Source organism: Psammomys obesus, unplaced genomic scaffold (assembly GCF_907164565.1).
Source record: "Psammomys obesus unplaced genomic scaffold, mPsaObe1.curated_primary_1811, whole genome shotgun sequence".
NCBI lineage: Eukaryota > Metazoa > Chordata > Mammalia > Rodentia > Muridae > Psammomys > Psammomys obesus.
Window position 1 is genome coordinate 3,901,427 of NW_026585504.1, and position 7,257 is coordinate 3,908,683.

Sequence of the window (7,257 nt, forward strand, 5' to 3'; positions counted from 1 at the left end):
AGGAAGGAAGGAAGGAAGGAAGGAAGGAAGGAAGGAAGGAAGGAAGGAAGGAAAGAAGGATAATCAGTTATGTAAAAGGCACCCACCACCCAAGGATCTCATAGAAAATTTTGAATACAATCCTAGAAGCAACCCATGCCACTTTCCACAATCACTGATGAAGCAAAGCTTGAACCATGTCCTTACCCAACTATGAGGGTTAGGAGGCACAATCCTACCACACAGCCAGAAAAAACGAGAATGTGAGATGTGAAACTGCACCAAACACTAATTCAAAGCCTTCCTCGAAGTGGCCCCACAGAGCCTTTTCGGAACTTCTCCCTTCACTCCTCACGCTGCTACCATCTTCCTGCCACTTTCTTCACACCATGTCCATCATACCTCTAGTCTTCCGCACATACCGGATCCTCTACCCAGAGGCTCTTCAGCGCTAACCACCTCTCCAACCATCAATTCCTTTTTTTTGATACAGAGTCTCGCTACGGAACCCTAGCTAGCCTGGAGCTCACTTTACAGGGTAGGCTAGCACTGAACTTTGAGATTCACCAGCCTTTGCCTCTGAGTGCCAGGATTAAAGGCATGAATCACTACACACACTTATCATTTACTTGAGCTTCATATAAATGGGAACAGTATATACTCTGTGTGCCTGACGTCTGTCAATCACAACGTCCCAGAGATTCATCTGTGGTTTTGAGTGTAGCATTATTTTTTCTCTTTTGTGGCTATGCAGTAGCCCATTGTATGCCTACACTATATTTTATAAATCCATTTTCTTATTTAAAAGTCTTCTGGGTTGTTTCCAGTTGCAGCATATATAAATGGAGTTGTTATCAACATTCCTTCTCTTGAGTATAAAGCTAGGCGTATAATTTCTGAGTAATAGACTACACGTATGACACCATGTGGCATTCCTATAAGCAGTTCATAAGGATTCTTTTTGCTCTGTATCCTTGGCCATACTTGATGTTGGTTTTCCATAGCTTTTTTTTTCTCCAATTTTAGCCACTGTGGTGTTACACAGTAGTTTCTTATTGTGGCATAAATGTGTATTTCCGTGGTGATTAACGATTTTAAGCACTTTCCTGCCTACTGGGCAACATGCATTTCGTTATTGTGGGAGCAGATAAAACCCTGAGTGAATGTGAATTATTGGCATGGGCTCAGCCATATCAAGGGTGCCAGTGCCTAGGACCCACAGTAATGACAAAGCCTTCCCCTGTCCCATTACAAATGTTGGTGAACAATTAATTGAAGTTTAGCTGAAACCAATGTGTGCAGAAAGTATCAACTGCGGCATCCTTATCCTTCTAGAGTGTTGAAATTGTGAACAGAAACTACCAAGCACAGCATCTTCCTCCTCCCCGAAGATGATGCCAGGGTCCGTGCTAGAGGAACAGCAGACGGCTCCAGAACTCATGGAATGCAGCTCACCAGTCAGCAGACCCATGATGGACACGTCTCCCATGACACAACCCCAAGAACTACGTAACGGAGGACTTCACACTGTTATGGGCATTGCCCTGTGAGTTATCCTTGCGGTCCCCATAACCACCTTAATATCTGAATTGTATCACACTATACGGGGGCCTTCTAGCCCCTCACTGGGCAGGGCCATTGGCACCTACAATGAACAATGCTTGATCTCTTTCAGGCATGATCTCTGGAGCAGAATTATGATTCAGTCATCAGCCTTGAAAAGAACCTAGGGATGTGGATTGCTAGCAGTGATCACTACCCTTAGAAAGAATTTGGAAAAATAGGTTGTTTAGCAAGGTTAGGTTAAGATGTTTTTGCTAGTGGCTCTGATGCAGAAAATCTTAAGGAACAATTTGGAGTTAAGAAAAAGTACACTCTCTGTTGTGAAGCCCAGGACTTCTTGAGGTTGGTGAACAAAGACAATAGCCCAGAATAACACTGGCTTACATGACACTCTTAAGCTGGGCCAGTGACTGAGACAACAATAATCTCCTCATACTTGTTTTTGCCTTCAGCTTCCTGAAATGCTTAATAAAAATTATTACTGAGTAAATGTACTCCTTAAAGATTTAAAGTAGAGATGGTTGATTATTTTTATATAAAAATTTAGGTTTATGATTCTTTTAAGATTTTTATAAGATTACGTTTTAAGATACTTGATTCTTTGTAACCACAACATGTAGCCTAACAGTAAATTTTTCAGCCTGGCTGAAAAATTACCTTGCTTGCTCATATCTTGTTAATTTGTGACTAGTTGTTTAGCTACAGATGTTATGTGGGTTCTTAGGAATAATGTTTTTATTCACCAGTAATACCTAAAATGTTATTCGGTAAGGATGTTGGGAAAACATTGTTTTTATGATCATTTACTAAAAGAAAAATAAAATTTAATCACACTGTAACTTTTATACCACTTGAAAGATTTTTCTAGGATATATAAACTATGGGAGAAAAAAATAAAGCAAATAGAAGCTTGTTGGAACCGACCTGCTGGAGTGTGTCTTACTTCATCGTGCGTCCGTGTGTGTGTGTGTGTGCGTATGTGTGTGCCTGTGTGTGCCTGTGTGTGGTCTTTTTCTCTCCCCCTTTCTTTCTTTTTTAGATGCTTTGCCACTGCCAGTGAAAAGCCGCTTCTAGAGCTAAGAGCCCTAGCCCCGCTTACCATCATAAGTATAGGCTCATGCCAGCAATCTACCAGCACTGGCCTGCCACCAGCATTTAATTCAGTTTGCCACAATCACTGGAAGCCACGCTGGGTAACTATCAGTTTCAGCCTGGAGAACTGCCCTCCGGAAAAATCTGCTGGGTTACCAGCCAGCAGCCCGATCTACATCCTGACTCAGTTTACCCTGTAGTGTTGAAGCTGGTGTTAACGACAACCTGCTCTCCCACACAGACCTCCTCAGGATGCCTTCTACCAGGGCTCACTAACCTGCCCTCCTCCTTGTTGGTGCTAAACCTGCTGAGTTTCTGACCTGCTACTAGCTCATCTCCATGAGGGCGCACAGCCCACCCATCCCAGCTTTTCTATATGTGTATCCTTCCTTCATTTCCTGTCACCCCAGTTAGGTCAGGCCCTAAACCATGCAGGTCACTGCACCTTATTCCACGAAACACTGTTTAACACACACATTGCACATGCAAGGTACTATGGGAAATGGTAACAACACACAAGTTTCTTAGGATTACAAACCATTGTTTGGCTTGTGTAACTTGAGCACTTTTATTTTGAAACGATTTCCTAAATATCAGAAATCTAAATACACTCAAAAAATTACAATGTTCTTCTCCAAAACATTACAAATTAAAAAAAAAAACCCATAACCAATCAGAAACAGAATGGCACAGAATAATTAATAAACACACATTCAGCAAGTATCAGTTAAGCAAGTGTGTTGTTAGCTCTCTGTTACTGTAACAAAACCTGGATAACCACCACCCTACAAGGAGGAAAGATTTGTTTTTGCACACACTTTCAGAAGTTTCAGTCCATGGCAGACTGCCCATTATTTGGGGGTCTATAGAAGGCACTACAATATGGTGGTAGCAATAGTGGGATAAATCTGCTCACTTCCTGTTGGCCAGGAAGCAAAGAAAGAGGAAGAGCTGAACTCTAACATCTCTTCCAAGAGCATATATCTGGTAAGATGGCTTCCTACCAGTAATCCCTACTCTTAAAGTTTCCAAGTATCCCCAGCAGTGCCAGGGACAAGGCACCAAGCCTTCGGGCCTTTGGTGCTTTTCATGTCCAACACACAGCACTTGTATTATGCACAAGTATTGCATACAGGGAGGAGCAGTGAACAAGTGAAAACTCACAGCTCAGCTCCTTGTGGTCTGGTAGTGAGCCCACACTAAGACATGAGTGGTGGCTTCTGTCTTCTGCTGGAGGCCAGATGAAAGACTTATTCAGCTTTGGGACTCTGTTTTCGATGTGAGCACCCCCACACTTTGGCTGGCGTGTGCACACTGAGTTGCTAATCCAGCTGATCTAGTTGACAACTGCCATATGCAACAGGTAGAATGTACAGCCATGTGTCTTCAGTAAATGGCAGCTTCCAAGATAACAGTCTGCCCACCCTAGGCCCTGCTTTCAGGTTCTTGCTCTCTAGCGCGGCCTAGCGGTGTGGAACTCCAGAATCAGTTTATGAACACAGCCTGTGCCTGTTTCACCTCACTTCCTACATCTACACGCAGAAGAAAGTGAAAAACTTATGCCTGCCTCTTCAGTTAAGTTTGAATCTTTTCAATGATGGATTTTTTTTAACATGGTGCACTTTCACATTCTAAACATCCCACGAGTCCCTATGTTAGACATTCCGCAAAGCCCTATGTTGAAGCCTTACAGACACTGAGAGGTAAAGCCTGTGTCTCAGCTGTCACCATCTCAGTCCTTAAGACCACCTTCTCACTGCTGGCTGTGAGAGTTCACACGAACACCGTGAACTCTTGAGCCTTTGTGCTGCATACCATTTCACGAGAGTCGGCCCTTTCCAGGGACAGCCAGGTACCGAGTCCTCCCACAATCACCCTCCCGTTTCACCGTTATCTCAAGTGTCAGAGAAGAATGAAGCTTTACTCTTGCACATTCCAACTCCAGCAACTGGAGGGGAAGCCTGCACCAGAGCCAGCTGGCATCTGGAAGGCCAGCCTGACCTATTGGCTGGGCAGTCACCTGGCCAGTGCCTGTCAACCTGCTCCAGGCTGCCAGAGCTGTGAGCACGGCCAGACAAAACTCCCATGGAAGATCTCTAGGGCAGCCTATTTATCCGAGGTGAACATTCTAACAGTCCTGGAATGGGACAGAACAGCACAGGTCCAAAGTCCCAGAGTTCTCACTAATGCTTGGCATTCAAGAAGTGAGCTACTTAACCATCCATGCATCTCAGGCTCCCACTCCTACACCAGAGAGACAGGGTGGACTGTGAAGAAATGGCCTGAAGGATTTACGAGACTGAGGTCACCTTTTTCCTCACTAACTAAAAACTCACCACCATGTGACCTCTCTTTGATCCTCTCTGGAACTCAGTTTTCAATCTCCATAATGGACAGGGTGGGGGCAGGGCCAGACAAATGGTCACGACCTTTCTAAAAGCGAGGATCTTTGACCCTAATTTTTACACACAACCGGAAAAGTATAATTACTGGTTGTTTGTTTCCTCAGGGGCCATGTGTTTCTAACATTCTAACATGAGATCTTCCAGGAGAAATCCCCTACTGCAAAGCCCTACAGTGTGTTGGGAACCCAGGATTACAAAACCCTTAGGATTTACATTTATTTTAAAATACTTATTTAATGTGTGTGTGTGTGTGTGTGTGTGTGTGTGTGTGTGTGTGTACCTAAGTGAATGTATATGCAACCTATACATGCAGAAACCCCAAAAAAGGTCAGAAGAGGGTACCAGATCCCTTGGAACTGGAATTATAGTTCTGAGGCATTGTGTGCACTAGGAGCCAAACCCTGGTCTTCCTGCAAGCACCTTAACCTGCAAGTGCTCTTAACCACTCAGCAAGCTGTCCAGCCTCATGGTTCTTCAGTTTCCTATTTCTGCCTCAGCCCACTCCCCACTCTCCACCCTCGCCCTAACCCTCCCACCGTGATTTCATTTGTCAAACTTCTTCCGCAGGTAACCGACTCTGCCCTGCACTCTAGGGCTAGTGCGATGAGCCACACGGCTAGTTCTCAGGAAGTTCGGTCTTAGAGATGGAGGAACTCTACCCATCGCCTGTGGCACACAGCCAGCACCACCTGAGGAGGAACACCCAGGAAGGTGCTTAGTGCGCAAGGAAGGGACAATCCCACTAGGAGCCACCCCAGGTGCTCCCAAGCACCCACCCACAGCCAGCTGGCTTCTGTGGAGTGGCTCCATCCAGAGAAAAGCAGATATGTCTGGGAGCTGCAGCAGTGAGGAGGACCCTGGGACGGTGGGGTACAGAAGCTGGGGGTGAATACCACACTTCCTCAGCCCTGACAGACGCAGCCTCCCACACAACTAAGCCTCTAGGTGCACAGCAGCACTCGTGAGTGCCAGTCTCCCCGAGCTTCCTCAGATCACCCCCAAATAAACTCCATGCACCCAAGCCCTTAGTTAAAGGTCTGCTTCTGAGGAAACAGCAAAGGGAAGACACCCCGCTGGAGAACAGTTCAGGAGGCACCACATGGGGGAAAGGGAATGGTGGGTATTGGAAAAACACGCACTTCCTGGTCCTGGGACCAGTGACACACAGAGGGCTCACCCACCGTCCACTCCAGAACCAAGGTAACCGTGAGGACCAGTCTCCTCATCATGGGGTAGTAGTCAGTACCTGGAGAAGCTTCAGTGAGAGAGTGCACATGGACCTGGGGTCCAGCACCGGAAAGCACTTAATTGTAAAGTGGGAGGCAGTGATGAACAGCAGAAAGTACTGTGCAAAGCCAAGGCTAACCCAATCCATAAAAAAGAACCCTAAACAAACTACATGGGGGCTGACATCAGTTTTCCCAGAACAGGGGCCCAATTAGACAGCACCAGGAAGCTACATGCTGAAGCCATAGAGCAACCCAGAGGACCCTGCTTAAACAGCCTCTCAGCCCAGGCCAGCTCTGGCCAGCATGGGCACTGCAGGCAGCAAGCAACAGGAAGCTGGTGAAGAGGGTCTGAGCTCCAGGAGAGTGCAAGGTAATAATCTTGGGCCCAGGGGCTCTCCCTACCACTTCCCCCCTAGTGTAGAGAGCAGTGCCTCAACATGGTTCCTCAAGGTCCTGTCTTCCAGGTATATGAATGTCCTTCCTCCCTGTGTTCCATCTGAACGGGGTACTTACATTTCAGTGGGCTCTGGGTCTTCTTATCTGGTGTCTCCAACTGAACTCAGCACTCTGCTGCTGGCTTCAAGAGAGACAATGGCCTGGCCAGAGTGAACAGAGCGTGTTTAATTTTGGGAGAAGTGTGGGGCATGTTTATGCAGCTCTGTGCAAAGCAAAGGTTAAGGGTCTCACGGCTGGGACCCGGGAGCCAACCTCCATTGCCCTCCCTTTCCCATCTTTCCCTCTGCTTCTATTACTCCCTCCTACTCCTCAATCCCAGTCTTTCTAGCACTAAGGCCAGGACCCAGACTCCTGGCAGGCTCCCCAGCAGAGAGCGCAGAGCAGACCTGGTCTAACCTGGCTGGGGCAGGGGAGGAATGTTTCTGACAGCACGGCCCCAGCTGGCCTGCACTGAAACACATTTAACTGAGGCACTGCATGAAGATGACCTCAGAGGGAACTACCAGGCGCTCATCAGTCATCTCATCAGACCA